Genomic DNA, 24,640 nt, shown 5'->3' with positions numbered 1-24,640 from the left:
CTCCTGTTTGTGCTCACCCCACACACGTACACCGTTTCCATTCCACAGCTGTAAAAGTTCTTCAACTAATAGCCTTAGGTACACATCAATGTCGTTGCCGGGTTGCTTAGGGCCTTGGATGAGAATTGGCATCATAATGAACTTCCGCTTCATGCACATCCAAGAAGGAAGGTTATACATACATAGAGTCACAGGCCAGGTGCTGTGATTGCTGCTCTGCTCCCCGAAAGGATGAATGCCATCCGCGCTTAAACCAAACCATACGTTCCTTGGGTCACCTGCAAACTCAGCCCAGTACATTCCCTCGATTTTTCTCCACTGTGACCCGTCAGCGGGTGCTCTCAACTTCCCGTCTTTCTTACGGCCCTCTTTGTGCCATCGCATCAACTTGGCATGCTCTTCGTTTCTGAACAGACGTTTCAACCGTGGTATTACAGGAGCATACCACATCACCTTCGCAGGAACCCTCTTCCTGGGGGGCTCGCCGTCAACATCACCAGGGTCATCTCGTCTGATCTTATACCGCAATGCACCACATACCGGGCATGCGTTCAAATCCTCGTACGCACCGCGGTAGAGGATGCAGTCATTAGGGCATGCATGTATCTTCTGCACCTCCAATCCTAGAGGGCATACGACCTTCTTTGTTGCGTACGTACTGTCGGGCAATTCGTTATCCTTTGGAAACTTCTTCTTCAATATTTTCAGTAGCTTCTCAAATCCTTTGTCAGGCACAACATTCTCTGCCTTCCACTGCAACAATTCCAGTACGGTACCGAGCTTTGTGTTCCCATCTTCGCAATTGGGGTACAGCCCTGTTTTGTGATCCTCTAACATGCGATCGAACTTCAGCTTCTCCTTTTGACTTTCGCACTGTGTCCTTGCATCAACAATGACCTGGCGGAGATCATCTTCGGGCACATCGTCTGGTTCCTGATCTTGATCTTCAACAGCTTCCCCATTGCAGCATCACCGTATTCAGGGGGCGCATAGTTGTCATCGTCCTCTTCTTCATCGCTCTCTTCCATCATAACCCCTATTTCTCCCACTAGTAGAAAAAGGGGCTGTCGTTCGGGCCTGGCCAGCCCATTAGTCCCGGTTCATATACGAACCGGGACGAACGGGTGCATTCGTCCCGGTTCGTGAGCCCTGGTGGCCGGTCGGGGCCTCGCGGGCTTTGGTCCCGGTTCGTCTGGACCCATTTTTCCCGGTTCTAGGAACGAACCGGGACCAATGGGCCTCGCTCCTAGCCCATAACCATTGGTCCCGGTTCCAGCCACGAACCGGGACAAATGATTTGCCTATATATAGCCCATCGCCAGCGAGCAGAGCAGTCCACTCTGCTCTGTTTTTTGTTGGCCGGCAAGGGGAGGGCATTTGGGTGCTCTAGCTCACCTCCTATGCACATGAGGTGTTCGATGAAATGTCCGAGCCACACTAGTTAATATTTCTTCTCTCGAAACTCGACCTCCGAGCTCCATTTTCCCCGAGATTTTTCTAGGTTTAGCGGTCCGTCACGTCCCGTCCCCGTCTTCACCGCCGTCGATCGCCCGCGCCGATCTCGTCGCCGGCGCCACCGTGGTGAGCCTCTTGTTCTTATCTTCTTTCTGAAAGTAAAAATTCTTACTTGAGATAGATACTTCTCTAATTTTCTTACTTTTATTATTCCTTGTTATTATATAGTGCGATGGTTCTGGTATCCGCCCCCGTCGGCCCTCGTCCTGTCTATGATTCGTATGTGGTATATATTATCTTTTTATAACTATTTGGTAATTTATTGTTTATGACAATTATGCCGACCAACGTGACATAGATTTTATTTATGTAGGTGGTGGTTGAACCGGAAATTCCAACCGACCCTATTGTCGAGAGGTTAAATTTAGTCGAAGAAGAAAACAATTACTTGAAGGAAAAAATAAAAAAATTGAGGAGGAGAAGATGATATTGGAGTTGCATGTTGCGGATGACGTCGATGATCACAAGATCAAGATGGATGCAATGCTGTTGAAGATTAGAAAGATTATAAAATATGCCATTCATACCGAGGCTTGGTATCATTATGCCGTTGGATTAATTCTTACCTTAGTTGTGATTATGATCGCATTTGTTGTTGCATTGAAAGGTTTTACATAGTTTCAATGTATGGTTTAACTAGATGCTCTGGAGAGCTATATGTTGTTCAATTTGAACTATGTATGTACTTTGGTTTTAATGTGATGATGAACTACTATTAATTTGGTCACTTATCTATCCATGTTCATTTGTAGTGCTTTTCAATTTCAGGGTCTTATAGCTGGAAAAAATCAGTAAATGCATGAAAAATAACAAATGAAGTCAGAAAGGGTTGAAAATTGATGATGTGGCTTTGAATGGTGCATCTTGAACACAGAAAAAGTATGGAGTTCAAATAAGTTCAAAAAATAAAGTCCCTTTGTAACAGACGAGTTTTCGTATGAAACCCTGATACTTCGAAAAAGATTGTCCGTTTTGTACACGAAGTGCATCCAGTTTTTGCCGTAAGCCTCACTACTTTATTGCACATGCTATGTGGATGAAATGATGATAGCATGCCAACTTTTAACCTTTTCAGAGTTCATTTGTAGTGCTTTCCAATTTCTGGGTCTTATAGCTGAAAAAAAATCAGTAAATGCATGAAAAATAACAAATGAAGTCAGAAAGGGTGGAAAATTGATGATGTGGCTTTGAATGGTGAATTTTGAACACAGAAAAAGTATGGAGTTCAAATAAGTTCAAAAAAATGAAATCCCTTTGTAACAGACGAGTTTCCGTATGAAACCCTGATACTTCAAAATAGATTGTCCGTTTTGTACACGAAGTGCATCTAGTTTCTGCCGTAAGCCTCTCTAGTTTCTTGCACATGCTATGTGGGTGAAATGATGATATCAAGCCAACTTTTAGCCTTTTCAGAGTTCAGTTGTTGTGCTTTTCAATTTCAAGGTTTTATAGCTGAAAAAATCTGTAAATGAATGAAAAATAAACAAATGAAGTCAGAAAGGGTTGAAAATTGATGATGTGGCTTTGAATGGTGCATTTGAACACAGAAAACGTATGGAGTTCAAATAAGTTCAAAAAAATGAAATCCCTTTGGTAACAGACGAGTTTCCGTATGAAACCCGGATACTTCGAAAGAGACTGTCCGTTTTGTACACGAAGTACACGAAGTGCATCCAGTTTTTGCCGTAAGCCTCTCTACTTTCTTACACATGCTATGTGGGTGAAATGATGATACCATGCCAAATTTTAACCTTTTCAGAGTTCATTTGAAATGCTTTTCAATTATATGGTCTTATAGCTGAAGAAAATTAGTTAATGCATTAAACATAACAAATGAAGTCAGAAAGGGTTAAAAATTGATGATGTGGCTTTTAATGGTGCATTTTGAACATAGAAAAACTATGGAGTTCAAATAAGTTCAAAAAAATGAAATCCTTTTGTAACAGACGAGTTTCCGTATGAAACCCTGATACTTCGAAAGAGACTGTCCGTTTTGTACACGAAGTGTATCTAGTTTTTGCCGTAAGCCTCTCTACTTTCTTGCACATGCTCTGTGGGTGAAATGATGATACGATGCCAAATTTTAACCTTTTCAGAGTTCATTTGAAATGCTTTTTATTTCAGGGTCTTATAGCTCAAAAAAATTAGTAAATGCATGAAAAATAACAAATGAAGTCAGAAAGGGTTGAAAACTGATGATGTGGCTTTGAATGGTGCATTTTAAACATAGAAAAACTATGGAGTTCAAATAAGTTCAAAAAAATGAAATCCTTTTGTAACAGACGAGTTTCCGTATGAAACCCTGATACTTCAAAAGAGACTGTCTGTTTTGTACACGAAGTGTATCCAGTTTTTGCCGTAAGCCTCTCTACTTTCTTGCACATGCTATGTGGGTGAAATGATGATACGATGCCAAATTTTAACCTTTTCAGAGTTCATCTGAAATGCTTTTTATTTCAGGGTCTTATAGCTCAAAAAAATTAGTTAATGCATTAAACATAACAAATGAAGTCAGAAAGGGTTAAAAATTGATGATGTGGCTTTGAATGGTGCATTTTGAACATAGAAAAACTATGGAGTTCAAATAAGTTAAAAAAATGAAATCCTTTTGTAACAGACGAGTTTCCGTATGAAACCCTGATACTTCGAAAGAGACTGTCCGTTTTGTACACGAAGTGTATCCAGTTTTTGCCGTAAGCCTCTCTACTTTCTTGCACATGCTATGTGGGTGAAATGATGATACGATGCCAAATTTTAACCTTTTCAGAGTTCATTGGAAATGCTTTTTATTTCAGGGTCTTATAGCTCAAAAAAATTAGTAAATGCATGAAAAATAACAAATGAAGTCAGAAAGGGTTGAAAATTGATGATGTGGATTTGAATGGTGCATTTTGAACATAGAAAAACTATGGAGTTCAAATAAGTTGAAAAAAATGAAATCCTTTTGTAACAGACGAGTTTCCATATGAAACCCTGATACTTCGAAAGAGACTGTCCCTTTTGTACACGAAGTGCATCCAGTTTTTGCCGTAAACCTCTCTACTTTCTTGCACATGCTATGTGGGTGAAATGATGATACCTTGCCAACTTTTAACCTTTTCAGAGTTCATTTGTAGTGCTTTTCAATTTCAGAGTCTTGTAGCTCAAAAAAATTAGTAAATGCATGAGAAATAACAAATGAAGTCAGAAAGGGTTGAAAATTGATGAAGTGGCTTTGAATGGTGCATTTTGAACATAGAAAAACTATGGAGTTCAAATAAGTTCAAAAAAATGAAATCCTTTTGTAACAGACGAGTTTCCGTATGAAACCCTGATACTTCGAACGAGATTGTCCGTTTTGTACACGAAGTGCATCCAGTTTTTGCCGTAAGCCTCTCTACTTTCTTGCACATGCTATGTGGGTGAAATGATGATACCTTGCCAACTTTTAACCTTTTCAGAGTTCATTTGTAGTGCTTTTCAATTTCAGGGTTTTATAGCTGAAATAACCAGTAAATGCATGAAAAATAACAGATGAAGTCAGAAAGGGTTGAAAATTGATGATGTGGCTTTGAATGGTGCATTTTGAACACATAAAAACTATGGAGTTCAAATAAGTTCAAAAAAATGAAATCCTTTTGTAACAGACGAGTTTCTGTATGAAACCCTGATACTTCGAAAGAGATTGTCCGTTTTGTACACGAAGTGTATCCAGTTTTTGCCGTAAGCCTCTCTACTTTCTTGCACATGCTATGTGGGTGAAATGATGACACCATGCCAACTTTTTAACCTTTTCAGAGTTCATTTGAAATGCTTTTCAATTTCAGGGTCTTATAGGTGAAAAAAAATCAATAAATGCATGAAAAATAATAAATGAAGTCAGAAAAGGGTTGAAAATTGATGATGTGGCTTTGAATGGTGCATTTTTAACATAGAAAAACTATGGAGTTCAAATAAGTTCAAAAAAATGAAATCCTTTTGTAACAGACGAGTTTCCGTATGAAACCCTGATACTTCGAAAGAGACTGTCCCTTTTGTACACGAAGTGCATCCAGTTTTTGCCGTAAACCTCTCTAGTTTCTTGCACATGCTATGTGGGTGAAATGATGGTACCTTGCCAACTTTTAACCTTTTCAGAGTTCATTTGTAGTGCTTTTAAATTTCAGGGTCTTATAGCTCAAAAAAATTAGTAAATGCATGAAAAATAACAAATGAAGTCAGAAAGGGTTGAAAATTTATGATGTGGATTTGAATGGTGCATTTTGAACATAGAAAAACTATGGAGTTCAAATAAGTTGAAAAAAATGAAATCCTTTTGTAACAGACGAGTTTCCATATGAAACCCTGATACTTCGAAAGAGACTGTCCCTTTTGTACACGAAGTGAATCCAGTTTTTGCCGTAAACCTCTCTACTTTCTTGCACATGCTATGTGGGTGAAATGATGATACCTTGCCAACTTTTAACCTTTTCAGAGTTCATTTGTAGTGCTTTTCAATTTCAGGGTCTTATAGCTCAAAAAAATTAGTAAATGCATGAAAAATAACAAATGAAGTCAGAAAGGGTTGAAAATTGATGATGTGGCTTTGAATGGTGCATTTTGAACATCGAAAAACTATGGAGTTCAAATAAGTTCAAAAAAATGAAATCCTTTTGTAACAGACGAGTTTCCGTATGAAACCCTGATACTTCGAACGAGACTGTCCCTTTTGTACACGAAGTGCATCCAGTTTTTGCCGTCAGCCTCTCTACTTTCTTGCACATGCTATGTGGGTGAAATGATGATACCTTGCCAACTTTTAACCTTTTCAGAGTTCATTTGTAGTGCTTTTCAATTTCAGGGTTTTATAGCTGAAAAAACCAGTAAATGCATGAAAAATAACAGATGAAGTCAGAAAGGGTTGAAAATTGATGATGTGGCTTTGAATGGTGCATTTTGAACACATAAAAACTATGGAGTTCAAATAAGTTAGAAAAAATGAAATCCTTTTGTAACAGACGAGTTTCCGTATGAAACCCTGATACTTTGAAAAAAAAGATTGTCCGTTTTGTACACGAAGTGCGTCCAGTTTTTGCCGTAAGCCTCTCTACTTTCTTGCACATGCTATGTGGGTGAAATGATGACACCATGCCAACTTTTTAACCTTTTCAGAGTTCATTTGAAATGCTTTTCAATTTCAGGGTCTTATAGGTGAAAAAAATCAATAAATGCATGAAAAATAATAGATGAAGTCAGAAAAGGGTTGAAAATTGATGATGTGGCTTTGAATGGTGCATTTTGAACATAGAAAAACTATGGAGTTCAAATAAGTTCAAAAAAATGAAATCCTTTTGTAACAGACGAGTTTCCGTATGAAACCCTGATACTTCGAAAGAGACTGTCCGTTTTGTACTCGAAGTGCATCCAGTTTTTGCCGTAAACCTCTCTTGTTTCTTGCACATGCTATGTGGGTGAAATGATGGTACCTTTCCAACTTTTAACCTTTTCAGAGTTCATTTGTAGTGCTTTTAAATTTCAGGGTCTTATAGCTCAAAAAAATTAGTAAATGCATGAAAAATAACAAATGAAGTCAGAAAGGGTTGAAAATTGATGATGTGGCTTTGAATGGTGCATTTTGAACATAGAAAAACTATGGAGTTCAAATAAGTTCAAAAAAATGAAATCCTTTTGTAACAGACGAGTTTCCGTATGAAACCTTGATACTTCGAACGAGATTGTCGGTTTTGTACACGAAGTGAATCCAGTTTTTACCGTAAGCCTCTCTACTTTATTGCACATGCTATGTGGGTGAAATGATGATACCTTGCCAACTTTTAACCTTTTCAGAGTTCATTTGTAGTGCTTTTCAATTTCAGGGTCTTATAGCTCAAAAAAATTAGTAAATGCATGAAAAATAACAAATGAAGTCAGAAAGGGTTGAAAATTGATGATGTGGCTTTGAATGGTGCATTTTGAACATCGAAAAACTATGGAGTTCAAATAAGTTCAAAAAAATGAAATCCTTTTGTAACAGACGAGTTTCCATATGAAACCCTGATACTTCGAAAGAGACTGTCCCTTTTGTACACGAAGTGCATCCAGTTTTTGCCGTAAACCTCTCTACTTTCTTGCACATGCTATGTGGGTGAAATGATGATACCTTGCCAACTTTTAACCTTTTCAGAGTTCATTTGTAGTGCTTTTCAATTTCAGAGTCTTGTAGCTCAAAAAAATTAGTAAATGCATGAAAAATAACAAATGAAGTCAGAAAGGGTTGAAAATTGATGATGTGGCTTTGAATGGTGCATTTTGAACATAGAAAAACTACGGAGTTCAAATAAGTTCAAAAAAATGAAATCCTTTTGTAACAGACTAGTTTCCGTATGAAACCTTGATACTTCGAACGAGATTGTCCGTTTTGTACATGAAGTGCATCCAGTTTTTGCCGTAAGCCTCTCTAGTTTCTTGCACATGCTATGTGGGTGAAATGATGATACCTTGCCAACTTTTAACCTTTTCAGAGTTCATTTGTAGTGCTTTTCAATTTCAGGGTTTTATAGCTGAAAAAACCAGTAAATGCATGAAAAATAACAGATGAAGTCAGAAAGGGTTGAAAATTGATGATGTGGCTTTGAATGGTGCATTTTGAACACATAAAAACTATGGAGTTCAAATAAGTTAGAAAAAATGAAATCCTTTTGTAACAGACGAGTTTCCGTATGAAACCCTGATACTTCGAAAGAGATTGTCCGTTTTGTACACGAAGTGCGTCCAGTTTTTGCCGTAAGCCTCTCTACTTTCTTGCACATGCTATGTGGGTGAAATGATGACACCATGCCAACTTTTTAACCTTTTCAGAGTTCATTTGAAATGCTTTTCAATTTCAGGGTCTTATAGGTGAAAAAATCAATAAATGCATGAAAAATAATAAATGAAGTCAGAAAAGGGTTGAAAATTGATGATGTGGCTTTGAATGGTGCATTTTGAACATAGAAAAACTATGGAGTTCAAATAAGTTCAAAAAAATGAAATCCTTTTGTAACAGACGAGTTTCCGTATGAAACCCTGATACTTCGAAAGAGATTGTCCGTTTTGTACAGGAAGTGTGTCCAGTTTTTGCCGTAAGGCTCTCTACTTTCTTGCACATGATATGTGGGTGAAATGAGGACACCATGCCAACTTTTTAACCTTTTCAGAGTTCATTTGAAATGCTTTTCAATTTCAGGGTGTTATAGTTGAAAAAATCTGTAAATGCATGAAAAATAATAAATGAAGTCAGAAAAGGGTTGAAAATTGATGATGTGGCTTTGAATGGTGCATTTTGAACATAGAAAAACTATGGAGTTCAAATAAGTTCAAAAAAATGAAATCCTTTTGTTACAGACGAGTTTCCGTATGAAACCCTGATACTTCGAAAGAGACTGTCCGTTTTGTACACGAAGTGCATCCAGTTTTTGCCGTAAACCTCTCTACTTTCTTGCACATGCTATGTGGGTGAAATCATGATACCTTGCCAACTTTTAACCTTTTTAGAGTTCATTTGTAGTGCTTTTCAATTTCAGGGTCTTATAGCTCAAAAAAATTAGTAAATGCATGAAAAATAACAAATGAAGTCAGAAAGGGTTGAAAATTGATTATGTGGCTTAGAATGGTGCATTTTGAACACATAAAAACTATGGAGTTCAAATAAGTTAGAAAAAATGAAATCCTTTTGTAACAGACGAGTTTCCGTATGAAACCCTGATACTTCGAACGAGATTGTCCGTTTTGTACACGAAGTGCATCCAGTTTTTGCTGTAAGCCTATCTACATTCTTGCACATTCTATGTGGGTGAAATGATGAGACCTTGCCAACTTTTAACCTTTTCAGAGTTCATTTGTAGTGCTTTTCAATTCAGGGTCTTATAGCTGAAAAAAATCAGTAAATGCATGAAAATTAATAAATGAAGTCAGAAAAAAGGTTGAAAATTGATGATGTGGCTTCGAATCGTGCATTTTGAACATGGAAAAACTATGGAGTTCAAATAAGTTCAAAAAAATGAAATTCTTTTGTAACAGATGAGTTTCCGTATGAAACCCTGATACTTCAAAAGAGATTGTGCGTTTTGTACACGAAGTGCATCCAGTTTTTGCCGTAAGCCTCTCTACTTTCTTGCACATGCTATGTGGGTGAAATGATGATACCATGCCAATTTTTAACCTTTTCAGAGTTCATTTGAAATGCTTTTCAATTTCAGGGTCTTGTAGCTGAAAAAAATCAGTAAATGCATGAAAAATAACAAATGAAGTCAGAAAGGGTAGAAAATTGATGATGTGGCTTTGAATGCTGCATTTTGAACATACAAAAACTATGGAGTTCAAATAAGTTCAAAAAGATGAAATCCTTTTGTAACAGACGAGTTTCCGTATTAAACACTTATACTTTGAAAAGAGAAACAAAATACAATAATCAGTAAATGCATGAAAATTTAATAGCAAAAAGAGTTATCATAAAATAAAATAAATAAGTAATTTCAAACAAAATAATATAAACTTTAATAAAATATATAAGTAGAAACAAAATAAAATAAACTTTAATAACATAAATAAAATTTATGAAACTAAAATTATCAAAGTATATTCTGTTCAAAACATTATAAGCAACCTCTAAAATTTATGAAACTAAAATTATTTAAAATTGATGCAACTAAAATTATCAAAGTATTTTCTGTTCAAAATCATTAAAAGCAAAAAGAATTTTCATAAAGAACTTTGTTTGTTAGAAACTTTAATAGCAAATATATAAGTAGAACAAAATAAAAGAAAAGAAAAGAAAAGAAAAGAAAATATATAAGTAGAAACAAAACAAAAAATAAAGCAAAAAAGAAAACAAAAAACTGGGAAAAAATAAAAAAATTGCCACCTACTAGGCCACCACGGCCTGAATACGACTAGAAACCCTTCCCTGGGCCAGGATTCAGGCCCGCATAAGGCCTAGTAGGCCCATCAGGCATAGCAGTCACAATTAGGCCTGTAAGCCTGCAATGGAGAGGAGCTCGAGAGGGGTGCGGCAGTGGGGCTTATAAACCACTGCGCGCCCCTCTCAACTAGCGAGGTGGGACTAAACTTTTGACGCGGGCGCAGCAGCACAAGGCCTTTGGTCCCGGTTGGTGGCACCAACCAGTACTAAAGGTGTGTATTGCTATCGGTTTGCGGCACCAACCGGGACCAATGCCACCCCTGTAGTCCCGGTTGGTGCCACCAACCGGGACCAAAGGCCGCCGCTTCCCGCCCTTTGGGCTGCTGAAAAGAGGCCTTTGCTCCCGGTTGGTGGCACCAACCGGGACTAGAGGGGGTCTTTCATCCCGGTTGCTGCTATGAACCGGGTCCAATGCCCTGGGTATATATGAAAACACTTAGCAGTTTCGACCAAATCCATCCATTCTTCCCCCGACGCCCCTGCTCCTCCTCCTCGTCGCCGCCCGACGCCCCTACTCGACCTTGCCGTCGCCGCCGCCATCGACGCCGTCAGGCTGCTCGACGTCGCCGTCGCCACCGCCGCCGATGCCGTCAGGCTGCTCAACGTCGTCGCCGCCGCCACTGACGCCCTCTGCCCCGACCACGGCGTCGACCCTCGCGCCCCTGCCAGCCCTGACGCGCCGCCCACCGTGCCCCACCGCCCCCTGGGAGCACCAGCCTGCTCCCGCGCCACTCCGCTGTCCCGCGTCCCTGCACCCCTGCCCTGCCCCGCCGGCGCCGGCCCCTCTATCGTGCCCCTCCGCCCCTGCCGGGTGCTAGCGCTATTAGATTTTTAGATGTTTTTAGATGCTATTTTTAGATGTTTTTCCATGTTTTTTAGATTCTTTTAGTTTAGTTTTAAGATTAGGAAAATTTTAGACGTATAGGTATATTTATTTAGATGTATAGTTAATTTAGATGTTGTAATTTGTTCATAAAAATTGTGCACTTTTGTATAGAAACTTTATTTTTTTCATATGTACGAAAATGTAGAATGAAAACGAAAACAAACATATAAGAAAAAACAAAGGAAAAAATGAAGAAGGACCCGCCGCGAAGCAAGTCTTTTTTTAAGGTAGTTCTTTGTTAAAGTGAGGGGGGACGTCCGGAGCACCCCCGGCCCTCTCACTCGACCAAAACTCTCGAGGACACCCAAACCCTAGAAAAAAACAATGTCGGTCTCCTACCCCCTCCCGCCGTGTCCCTACCCGATCGACAAACACTCTTGAGGCCACCCAAATTTACCTAGTTAAAAGAGCATTGTCGTCGAGGCCACCCCGAACCCTTGAAGCGTTGTTGAGGCCACCCCAAACCCTTGAAGCGTTGCGGAGGCCACCCCAAACCCTAGAGAAGCATCAAGGCTAGGCCACTAATATGATTCCTTTGTGCTTAGCTAGCTAGTTCAACGTTTGCCACTAATATATCCATCTGTCATGTTTGAATAATAATTGACATGTTGTAAATATTTACAGAAACTATGGATCCGCACGCCCGAGACGAAGCAAAAGAAGCGGTGTTGGGGGAGATAATCGCACACGGAAGTGATGCCGTCTTGTCGTTTCTCAACGACACATGCACCGATGGTCTGGAAAGACAGGATGAAGAAGCAGGCTACGACGATGATCAGACAATGGAGGAGGAAGGACACCGTGATGACGGCTCCGATGACTGAATGGAGGGGGAAGGACACCGTGATGACGGCTCCGGTGACCGAATGGAGGGGCAAGGACACCGTGATGACGGCTCCGGTGACCGAACGGAGTCCGGCCAGGTATATATATTAATTAATTAAGCATGTGCTGACTATAGCTAATTGATGCATTAATTGTTTTTGGTATGTACACATACTAACTCTCTTCTTTTTCTTCTTTTCTAGCCCTCTGGATCGAGCAACACTTCGGTAATGAGACGAGGCCCAAAGAGAAAGTTGCGCGCGGATGAAAGGTACACGATCATCGAAATTGATCACGCTGGCCAACCGATTGAACCCCCCCGGACCAAGCAAAAATTTAATGCTCAGTGCGGGGTTCTAGTGAGGGACATGATCCCGATCAGCATCGAGCAATGGTTGAAGCCTAAGGACAAAGACTCTCAGGTGTCTTATGTCAGCGATAGGCAGAAAGCTGATCTTTGGACCGTGCTGCAGGAAAATTTCACCTTCCCGCCAAAGGAGGATCCGGAGAATCCAATTAAAAGCCAATGATCAAGGCTTATGCTCTTCAGAAGATGGCTGAGCTATTCCGGAGGTGGAAGAATGAGCTGAAATCATCGTTTGTCGACCAAGACAAGACTCCAGAATTCATCGGCCGTTTTGAGAAGATCAAGATCAGTGGCCCGAATTTGTCACCAAAAAGAAATCTGAGAGAGCAGCGAAGATGTCAGCGACAAACAAGAAAAATGCTGCAAAGAAGAAGCATCACCATCGCATGGGGTCAGGTGGCTACCTGAAAGCCCGGCCGTTGTGGGACAAGGCTGAGAATGACCTCATTGATAAAGGGATCGAACCAGAGACGCGACGCTGGCCAAACCGTTGTAGGACTTGGGACCCTGTAACAGGGAAGTGCGTTTAGACCAACGAGCAGCTGAAGACACCCATCGAGAAGCTTCAGGAGTATATTGAAAAGGCGCAGCAAGGGACCTTCGTTCCGGATAGAGAGAACGACGAGCTCACAGAGGCCCTCGGGAATCCTGAGCAGCCCAGATGGACACGAGGCACGCCAGGCTCCCTTTCGTGGAAGGCTGGATTTCCCAATGCAGGCGGTTACAAACGCCAGGAGAGGAACAAGAAAAAGGAGTTGACCCAACTACAGGCGCTGCACGCAAGGGTACAAGCGCTAGAGGAACGAGAGGCAGTTCGCAGCACGCGACCTGCCGAAGCTACCCCGCCATCTCAGCGGAGAAGTAGCGTGGCTTCCACGGAGCTGCTTAAGGTGCCTGTCTTCACGGCTCCTCCTAGCTAACCCGTAGATGCTATCACGGAGTCTCAGCATTGCCACCTTATGACGCAGTGGATGGAATTGAAAGTCAAGGCGGCTGTTGGCTCTGTTGCACCTCCTGAACCTGGCGCAACTTTTCATTGCCGGCCGATTCCAGAAGGATATGCTAGGGTGATGGTGGATGAAATCACAGAAGGATTTGAGGACCTCCATCTTGACCACCCTACGGGTGATGGGGAGACTCGGCTAGGTTCTTGTCCGAAGACTCCATGCCTACGGCGGAAGGAGCTCATCAACCTTCCGAACTGGATGCCTCCGCCTCCTCCTCCTCCTCCACCGATTCAGGGCACTCCGCCTCCTCCACCGCCTCTTCCTCCGGCGAGTGACGATTAGGGCACTCAGCCTCTTTCTCCGGCGCATGGCGGCACTCCGCCTCCTTCTCCGCCTACGCCAGCGCGCCCGAGCAGCCACCAGCCTCCTCCTTCTTCGCCTCGCTAGCAAGGGCGGAAGAGACCCGCCGCCGCCCCAGCTGCTCCGGCGTGTCGTAGTCCTTCTCCTCCGCCTCTTAAGCAAGCACGAAAGAAGACAGTCGCAGCCGCTCCGTCTGCTCCGGCGTCTAGCAGTACAGCCAGAGGCGGGACGCAATACAGATACGGTCCACCTCTCAAGCCTCTAGAGAAGTTACCGTACGAGATGACCGTGGAAGAAAACAAGAAGATCGTGCAAAAAGAAGTGAAGGACTTCTTTGAAGGGGCGAAAGCAGAGAGACATCCACCTCCGGAGGAGAAGGTAGATCCGGTGAAAGCAAAGCGCACTATCGATGCCCTGAGGAAACCACCAAAGTCTCCGCCGAAAACCAACTATGAGCGCATTACTGAAAAGGCATATCTCGAAGCGGAGCGGTCGGGAAGTACTGTCAGTGATCAAAGGTTAAAAGAACGATGAGTAGCTGGGAAAAAATTGCCCAGCTTGGCGAACAAGCGAACCAATCGTGCCCCCCGCTCAATTGTCTAGCGACATCGTGGCTAATGCTCCGGGGATGGTGCCCGGTTATAGCAATCTTGGAGGTTACCTGCCCGATGATGTACATTATGATTTCTTGGAGGTGGACGAACATAGATATGAGTACGGGAAGCCTCTTGTCAAAGATGAAAAATCTCTAACAACGATAATGCGAAGATTCCAAAACTGGTACATGAAAACCTGCAGAGAGTCTAGGGGGACGAATACTTTGTATCTGAGAGTTATAGAGAAGCACGACCTCGTTGGAATTGATCTGTTGCATGGTCCATTTGAGGAGTTCTTCCAGTTCTTCAATCAAAAGGCCCTCGATAAATTAACGGTCACTTGCTACTGTCTGTAAGTACTACGTCTGTCATTAAGTCTATATATATAGATCAGCTCTTTCATTGCATGTATTTATAATTATCCTCACTATATTATGCAGATTGAAGATCGTCAAGTGCAGAAAAGCATAAATGTATGATATTGGTTTCATTAACACAAATCTCATAGATGAATTTCAGGTTAAAAAGAACGCCAAAGATGCCGAGGCCAACTTGCTCAAATCATTGTTAATAAATCAAAACAAAGATTTAATACTCTTTCCTTACAACTTCAAGTGAGTGTTACTATCGTGTGCATATTCGGTTTCCCTTATTATTACTCGAGTGAGGTTATAGTAATGTAATTGATGAGTTATGCATGCGTGCGCAGCTTCCACTATATTCTCCTGGAGATTAAGCTTGAGCGGGGACTAGTAACCGTCTTAGACTCGAGACGAAAAGATCCCGAGACCTATGCGGACATGACTAAAATTCTCAGCAAGTAAGTTCAATCGATCATTATCGCACCATGTCGGCAACTTTTTGTTCATTTCCTGATATGTCAAGTAATAATTATTTTCTTTGTCTGGCAGGGTTTGGAAACAGTTCACCGCAGAAGCTCCGGGACTGCCGAAGGAGCTGCGATATACATACCCGAAAGTAAGTACTACTAGCTAGCTAGTTGCGGGCATCTCCCGTTGATTCTAGCTACTTTCATCAATGCCATTTATAATGCTTCATTATTAGTTTGATTGACCTCTATTTGTCGTAAAGTGCTTGTGGCAGGAACAAGGGAATGATTATTGTGGATACTACGTGTGCGAGTTCATCTACAACGCGACTTGCAAAGATAAGTGGGGCTACTCTAAAAGACAATATGAAGTGCGTAAGCAGTAATATTCACAATTTCATTTTATTACACCATCATTTATGTTGAGTTTCATTCATATATGTGTATTAACCCCCTTCTTCAAATTAGACGTTGCAGATGCGGAATGAACTCCTACCATAAGATCGCATGAAAGCAATTCAAGAGGAATTGGCGGGATTCTTCCTTGACCACGTCATCAATAAAGCCGGAGAATACCATGTGGAAGTTGAGTTCAAATGCTAGGGGATTGTAAGAGATCTTACATATTGTATATGTATGTTGCCAGTAGCGTCGGATAGATAATACGAAAACTTGTTGTTCGACAAATCTCTCGGAGAAGGAGAGGTCGATCACTTCTCTCAGTATGGATGACAAACTTCTGTACTTAATGGTTTCCTTCATTTTCTTACTAGCTAGCGTGTCGAGGGCCTCTCTATACATATAGTACGTAGCGTCGACCAAGCATGGAGATAAGAGAGGACACTTCTCTCTATTAATTAATTAGCTACCTAACACAATATATGAAACACCTTAATTAACCATACAAAACCCCCAAATCCACCCCCCTTTCAGAAAAAAAAAACCCTAGCCCCTGAACAGCTGAGGCGTGGATGCCTATTGGTCTCGGTTGGTGCCACCAACCGGGACTAAAGTGCCTCCTGCCTGGGCTCGCAGCACCGGCCACGTGGAGGCCCATCTGTCCCGGTTAGTATAAGAACCGGGACTAAATTCCTAGGCATTAGTAACGACCCTTTAGTCCCGTTTCCCCAACCGGGATAGATGGGCCTTATGAACCGGGACAAATGGCCCTTTTTCTACTAGTGTCCGTGCCTCGTCCAAACATTATAGTGTGGCATGAAACCCTTATAAAGCAGGTACGGTTAGAGTAAGACTTCGTATTCCCACAACTATGGCATGGACAACACATAAAACCATTCTGCTTGTTTGCCTCAGCCACTTTGAGAAAATTATGCACGCCCTTAACGTACTCGGAGGTGTGTCTATCACCATACATCCATTGCCGGTTCATGTGCGTGCATTATATATAATTAGTCAAGTATCTATCTAAAGTAAGAATTATTTTCTTTCAGAAAGAAGATAAGAACAAGAGGCTTACCACGATGGTGCCGGCGATGAGATCGGCGCGAGCGATCGACGGCGGTGAAGACGGGGACATGACGTGACGGACCGCTAAACCTATGCAAATCTCGTGGAAAATGGAGCTTGGAGGTCGAGCTTCGAGAGGAGAAAGCTTAACTAGTGTGGCTCGGGCATTTCATCGAACACCTCATGTGCATAGGAGGTGAGGTAGAGCACCGAAATGCCCTCCCCTCGCCGTCCAGAAAAAACAGAGTACTGTCCTATGTGGAGGGCCGCTTCTTCTAGAGGTCGCTCACCGCGCATAGATATTGCGGCCTCCTTATTGAATACGACTCCACAACTCCCCAAACCCTTGCAACTGTGAGCAGTCGGGCAACCAACCTCGGTATCAAAGATTCAAAGGTCGACAAGAGGGGCGGAAGATGAGACACCTCACCCCCCTATGCTGCCGCTCATCCCTCCTCCTCCTACATGCCAACGAGAACAACAACAACGTAACCTTCCCGTGTACCTTCATTGCCCCGACCACTGAACCCATGGATGCGCATCTCTCCTCTGCTCGCACGACACTACGTCCTCAGACCATCTTGGTATCCCGCTTCTCTGTGCCAGTGTAGGAGAGGAAGATGAGAGCAGGAGCACTAGGATTTGCGAGCGAGTCAAACTGGAATGAGGCAGCATCTCCTGAATGGCGTGATTGTGCAAACCGGATGCAACTTTGCTTCCTCTAGAGACAATCATATGTTCAACCCTGTAACCCCTCTCCTAGATCAGCAAAACTACCAGAATGATCTCCTTTGCCGATGGCCTCGGCATAGAACCGGATCCCGTCAGCATATGGCAATGCCGACGACAGCCGTCAACATAGGGCCATCGGCGTAGATCACGTCGGCGTCTCTTTGTCAGACCATCGACATAAAGGCCTATGCTAACGGCTTTCCGAATGGCCGTCGGCATAGCTTTACTATCAGCAAAGAAAACATACGACATTGTTTGCCTGCCACTGTCCGAACACGTGCTGGCATCGGCGAGCGCAACCCTATGCCAAAGGCTTTGCCGTCAGCATATATTTGCCACGTGTCGTCGCCTAGGTACTCTTGGTGGCAATCTATGCCGACGGCAAAGCCTTCGGCATAGTTTTGGTTGATTTTTTTTCTTGATGTACCTGTTTCTGCCCTGCAAATTTAAATAGCTATATGCCCTAATAGCAAAATATATAACAAGGATGCGCATATATATGAAATGGAAACACATCTAAATAGGAAATAAGAAAGATTATTATAATTATAACTTGAATAATTACAAAGTATCCAGGAGGTAAAATGTATTAAAGAATAAAATAAACTGAAATAAAAGATTGATGGATTTGACGTGCTGGTTGATGAATGTGTGCAGGTGGATCTTTGTCCGAAGAAACCGCAGCTGATTGATCTAACGGAAATGATGCTTCAAGGACAACCGGGAGGGCGATTTTGGGCTCTTATTGACAGCGACGATGAGGATCAAGGGGAAGATCACAGCTGCTCACGTACTGCGGTATGTCCACAGGGTACGGAACCGACGGAGACGCCGGCGATCAGTGGGGCACAAGATCATCGTCGTTCGAAATTTCAAAATGTCAAGCCAAAAATGAAGCCCTGGATCGGTCCAATTCCTAAGGTATTCCGCGAACCCGTCACTCTATCAGATTATTTGCCAGATTCTTGGACTCTTGTTACTCGAAAGAAGAAGAAAGGAAAGAAGAGTCGATCGTCACCACCGCATAGGTCGCCGGTGGCGAGGTCGAAGAGCGAAATTCGAACTGCCAGATGGGCCCGTTTGAATTCGTTATTGGGTCCTGAGATTGTGTTGGATGCGAAAACGGTCGTGGGCTCCTTAGACTCGGGCGAGGCCCAGCTAGGAGTCCAAGCCTTGCCCGATCCAGCACGTACATGTGTGCCTGTATCGTCACCGCCGCCTATCGTTGCTGCGCCTAGGGTTAGCGATTCAGGTTTCCCTACGCTGGGCGAGGGCCGCGCGCGGAGGATCTATTGCTCCGGCCGCATGGTTGGACGCGGGGCGCCGCCCAGCAAGCGAGGGCCGCCTCCCGTCGTTGGTGCCACTGCTGCCGCTGGGGTCGGGCGTGGCGCTTCGCCCGTCGCTGCTGCGGGAGCTGCCGGGGGCGGCCGTGCCGTTCCCATCGCCAACAATGGCGGTGCTGCTGGACGTGGGGGGCTCATACCCCAGGCGCAGCCAACCGGAGCAGCTGCTGGCCGTGGTGCTCAACCACCCACGCGTGGATCTCTGACGCATCCGCGGGTTATCGCAAGTCAGACTGATGACACGGTATAGCAGCCAGTAGCAAAGGTGCCGGCCCTTGGCAGGGGTCGCGGTGCTAACAATGGATGGGATGGTCAAGGGCGGGGTGGATACAACAGAGATGGTCCGAGGTACAACCGTTATGGACAGTGGGGAGACGACGGATATGACGCATATGGTCCGGGTATGCACCGTGGATCATCATCCGGTGGCGGCCGCGGTTCCAACTGGCACAATGGGGACGGTCTAGGACATTTTCAAGGTCCACCCGGTGATTTTGTTGAGGGCGTCTCCGGTCCCAATGACTGCTACCGAGGGGGCTATCGGAGGGGCGGGAGGGGCAGGCGTCCACCTCCACCACGACAGCCACCTCCACCACACGTTGCCGACTCATCTACAGGAGCGGAGCTCGACCACACAGCTACTACGACAGCCATTTCACCCTCGTTGCCCACGGCTGCGGTGGATGCAGTCAAAGTGTTGGCAGCAGTCACCGTTCCGGTAGCATCCGGCGCCGGTAAGATTGCTAAAGGGATGGAAAAATCTGAGGGAGAGAAACTTACAAAGTGGGCAATTAAGAAGAAAAAGCTACCTTGCTATAGATGTGGTGAACTGGGTCATTTCGTGGCAGAGTGTTCGAATGAGCTTTGCGATTATTGCCTCCGATCCCAGCATGTGACCGGGGAATGCCCTCTCCTTTCCGGTCCTAAGCCTGGCATTAACATTTTTGGGGTCTGCTGTAAGGAGCGGATGTTTTTTGAGACACCGGAGGTGGATCCTCTACCACAAATGGTTGAGAGTTCCTTCCCGGTAGTTATCAGAGTCACTAATGGACAGTTGACCGAGGCTCAGATCAGACAGTTGCGTGAGTTAGTGCCGGGTAATTATCAGTGGCATCTGGAGCAGTTAGAAGGTCAGTCTTATAAGGTTGACTTTCCCACTAAAGAGGATCAGATGCATTTTCTTAAGTGGGGTTTATGCAGAGTTACGAGCACAAACATTGTTATCGCATTCGACGAGTGGAAACAGGAAGAACCTGAGGGTACACCTTTAGAGAAGGTGTGGGTTCGTTTTTATGGCGTGCCACCTAAATATGTAAAACATTTTCTGATTGCTTGGAGTTTGGGTGGTCTAATTGGTAAGACAGAAAAGGTTGACATGTCATTCACTCGCGCACAAAATGCTGCGAGGCTATTGGTTAGTGTTGTGAGTGTTGAGCATATACCAGACGTGGTCAGATGGACACATGCTGGAGTCACTTATGTCTTAGAGCTTGAGATTGAGGATACTGCAGTTTCCGAGGATGGGGCTGGGACACAAGACATGGATACGACTGAGGGTGGCGGCGCACCCGGGAACCAGGAGAAGGGGGCTGATGATACACTGCCGGAGGCGGATAAGGGGCCTGATACACAGCCAGATAAGGTAGCCAGTTCTACCAAAGAGGCGCCCCCGTCCACTACTCCGATGAACACGCTTCGCTTTGGTTATTTTGCACCAGGGTCGGCTCCTAGCCGGTTATGGAGCTCCAGGGTCGAGGCAGACGACCCGACAGAGCTTGAGCTGCCACTAGTGCCGAGTCTAGTCGGCGATGTGACGACTACGGAGTATACACCTGGGGCGCGGGTCGCCCCTGAGGGGTTGGCCGCGGGAGGGGCGCCTGGATAGGAGGTCTATAGCGTTCTTCCCACTTCGCCGTCTTCGGTCGCGAGGGGGGTGAGGTGCGGGCAGGAGCCCCGTGCTATAACCCCTCCACAAGACCACACCATCCACAGTGGCGAGCCGGGGATGAGATGCGGGAAGGAGTCCCTTGTCGCAACCCCTCCGCAGTATTGCACCGAGCAGGGTAGCCGAGGATCGACGGTTTCCGTGGGTGATAAGGGGGATGGGATCAGTGAGCAGGCGGCTCCACGATCCTCCTCCCCCTTGCCACTTGCAGCGGAGGGTCACTCCACCACGCCTTACCCTCCTTCACCGATGATAGGGGAGGGGCATGGGAGTCCTGACCGCACCACTCGCGACAGGACCACGGAGGAGCTCATCGCTTTTGGTGGGATTGCGGATCCGGTGAAGGCTGGCAGGCGTGTCAGCAACCGGATCCAGGGACAGCCGGGCGCAGACGACCTGCAGTTAGCGCGTGCCAAGAGGGACGCCATGCTTCGTCACGCCGAGACTACTGCAGGTACGTCTTTTGATAAAAGTTGTTCCATTTTATACTTCTCTGAGAATGAAATAGTTGATAAGGCAAACGACTTAGGCATTTCTTTGGGATCAAATGAAACCGAGGTCGTCACATCCGTTAATGATCTTTTAGACTTGGAAGCGGAGAGGGCTTCTGAGATCATTCGTAATCTTGCCTCTATTCAACCTATGAATGACAATGACATGAATAATTTAGGAATTAATGATCTTACAAATATATGTAACAATCTGTTGCCTAGTGTCGAGGCTGAGGAAGAGGAGGATGTTGAGAACACAGACACGGCAGAGCCTCTCTTGATAGATGAGACAGTGTCTGTCATGGATAATATTATCGTCCCGCAGGGTGTTGAGGAGAAGCCCAAACAACCCTAGAAGAGGAAAATTTATCCTGGTTCGGCAGTACGTAGAAGTGCTAGAGTTAAACTTAAGAAAAAAATTCATGATGACTTATGAAAGGAATCTTTTGGAATAGCAGAGGTCTAGCAGACTTGGGTAAACAACGGTTCTTAGCAGAGACAACGTTAGAGCATCACTTAGATTTCGTTGCACTTTTGGAAACTGGAAGAGATAATTTCACATCCCAATTCCTTCAAACCCTCTCCAATGGTATCGATTTTGACTGGCACATTCTACCTCCTAGAGGAAGATCCGGCGGGATTTTACTAGGAGTATGGTGTGAGACATTAGAGGTGCTTAATGTAGTGCAGGGAGATTTTTCGGTTAAATTCAGGGTGAGATCAAAATTGGATGGGTTCCGATGGTCGCTAGTTGCGGTATATGGGGCAGCGCAACCTGAATTTAAACCTGATTTTCTTGCTGATTTAGTGCGGATTTGTGGAGATGAAAATCTGCCACTACTAGTCGGAGGGGATTTCAATATCATTCGGAGACGAGAAGAAAAGAATAATGACAGATTCGATGGACGTTGGTCTATGATGTTTAACATGATTATCGAGAGCCTCAATTTGAGAGAAATTGAGCTCACCGGTAGACAGATTACATGGGCCAATTCGTTACCTGTTCCGACTTATGAAAAGTTGGATAGGGTACTTGCTAGTGTGGAGTGGGAACAAAAATATCCGTTGGTGTCGGTTCATGCGATGCAGAGAGCGATCTCGGATCATACACCACTATTTTTAGATTCGGGAGAGGCTACCCATGTTGCAAACAAAAATTCCTTCTCCTTCGAGCAAAGCTGGTTTGAGCGAGAAGGATTTATGGAGATGATTGCATGCGAATGGGTTAAGCCGGTTACGGGAAGGACACATGTCGACAGATGGCAGAATAAGATTAGACATCTCCGACAATTTCTGAGAGGATGGGCCAGGAATGAGAGTGGGATCTATAAGCAGAAAAAAGAACGTCTAACTCAACTCATTGAGGCACTAGATGTAAAGGCTGAAACCACTCTTCTTTCTGTTAATGAGCATCGCACTAAGTCAGAGGCGGAGCAAGGCCTACGTGCTCTCCTGAGAGAGGAGGAGCTCAAGTGGGCGTTGCGTGCGAAAACGCTTAAGGTCGTCCAAGGGGACGACAACACACAGTTCTTCCATATGGTTGCAAATGGTAAACATAGGAAGAAGAAGATCATTCAGCTTGAACAGGACGAGGGGACAATAGTGGGGCATGAAAATCTGAAAACGTATATTTCCAACTATTACAAAAGCCTTTTTGGACCTCCGAATACTTCTACGGTGGCTCTTGATGAGTCTGTGATTGATGATATACCTCAGTTACAGGTAGCGGAGAACGATGTTCTCTCTGCACCGTTTACTGAAAAAGAAGTTCAGCTGGCCATAACTCAAATGAAGCCGAATAAAGCACCGGGACCGGATGGGTTTCCAGCTGAATTCTATAAGAAATGTTGGCATATCATTAAAGATGATCTTATGCCTATGTTTCACGATTTTTTTGATGCCCATTTAGAGTTGTTTCATCTTAACTTTGGTACGATAACGTTATTACCCAAGAAGAATGAGGCGGTCCGGATAGAACAATTCAGGCCCATTTGCGTGCTAAATGTGAGTTTTAAAATTTTCACAAAGGTAGGAACCAATAGATTGACACAAATTGCTCACTCAGTTGTTCAACCTAGTCAGACAGCTTTCATGCCTGGACGACACATACTCGAAGGAGTGGTTGTCTTACACGAAACACTTCATGAGATTCACTCGAAGAAACTAGATGGGGTTATCTTAAAAGTGGATTTCGAGAAGGCTTATGATAAAGTAAAATGGCCTTTTCTTCAGCAGGCAATGCGCATGAAGGGTTTTAGTGAAACCTGGAGGCACCAGGTGGATACTCAAGTTCAGAAAGGTAGTGTCGGAATTAAGGTGAACGATGACATCGGTCACTACTTCCAGACGCATAAGGGGTTGAGACAAGGGGATTCCATGTCACCACTTCTGTTCAATATTGTGGCAGATATGTTGGCCGTCATTATTGGCAGGGCCAAGCAACATGGCCATGTAGAGGGCATAGTTCCTCATCTGGTTGATGGAGGGGTGTCCATTCTACAATATGCTGATGACACTATTCTTTTCATGGAACATGACATGGCTAAGGCACGTAACATGAAACTTATCTTATGTCTCTTCGAACAATTGTCTGGCTTAAAAATCAATTTTCATAAGAGCGAGGTGTTCTGTTTTGGGGAGGCCAAAGACGAGGAACATACTTATAGACAATTGTTTGGATGTGAACTAGGTGCTTTACCATTCAGTTACTTGGGTATTCCGATTCATCACCGTAAATTATCCAATAAAGAATGGAAATGTATCGAAGAACGAATTGAAAAAAAACTCAGTTGTTGGAAGGGCAAGCTGATGTCATATGGAGGTCGACTAGTTTTGATTAACTCAGTACTGACCAGCATGCCAATGTTTTTACTTTCGTTCTTCGAAATTCCGAAAGGGGTCCGAAAGCGACTTGATTTCTTTAGATCGCGTTTCTTTTGGCAGTCTGATGAGGCCAAGAGGAGATACCGTCTCGCGCGATGGGATATCCTTTGTCGACCTAAAGACCAAGGAGGTCTCGGTATTGAGAACTTGGAGATTAAGAATAAATGCCTTATGAGCAAATGGTTGTACAGGTTAGAGACAGAGCCGGAGGGCATGTGGTCTCAAATACTGCGCAATAAGTATTTGCACTCGAAAATGCTAGCCCAGGCTACCATCAGACCGACTGATTCGCCGTTCTGGAAGGGACTTATGAGAACGAAGGATATGTTCTTTCGGAGGGTCAAATTTTTGGTTGGCAACGGGATGTCAACAAGATTTTGGGAGGATACGTGGTTAGGAGAGACACCTCTAGCCTTACAATATCCTACCCTTTACAATATTGTACAACGTAAGGAAGATTACATAGGTATCGTCCTTCAAACTATTCCTTTGAACATCCAGTTCAGACGTACGTTAGTAGGCGAGAGATGGACAGCC

Source organism: Aegilops tauschii, chromosome 6 (assembly GCF_002575655.3).
Source record: "Aegilops tauschii subsp. strangulata cultivar AL8/78 chromosome 6, Aet v6.0, whole genome shotgun sequence".
NCBI lineage: Eukaryota > Viridiplantae > Streptophyta > Magnoliopsida > Poales > Poaceae > Aegilops > Aegilops tauschii.
Note: the sequence above shows the minus strand (reverse complement) of the source record.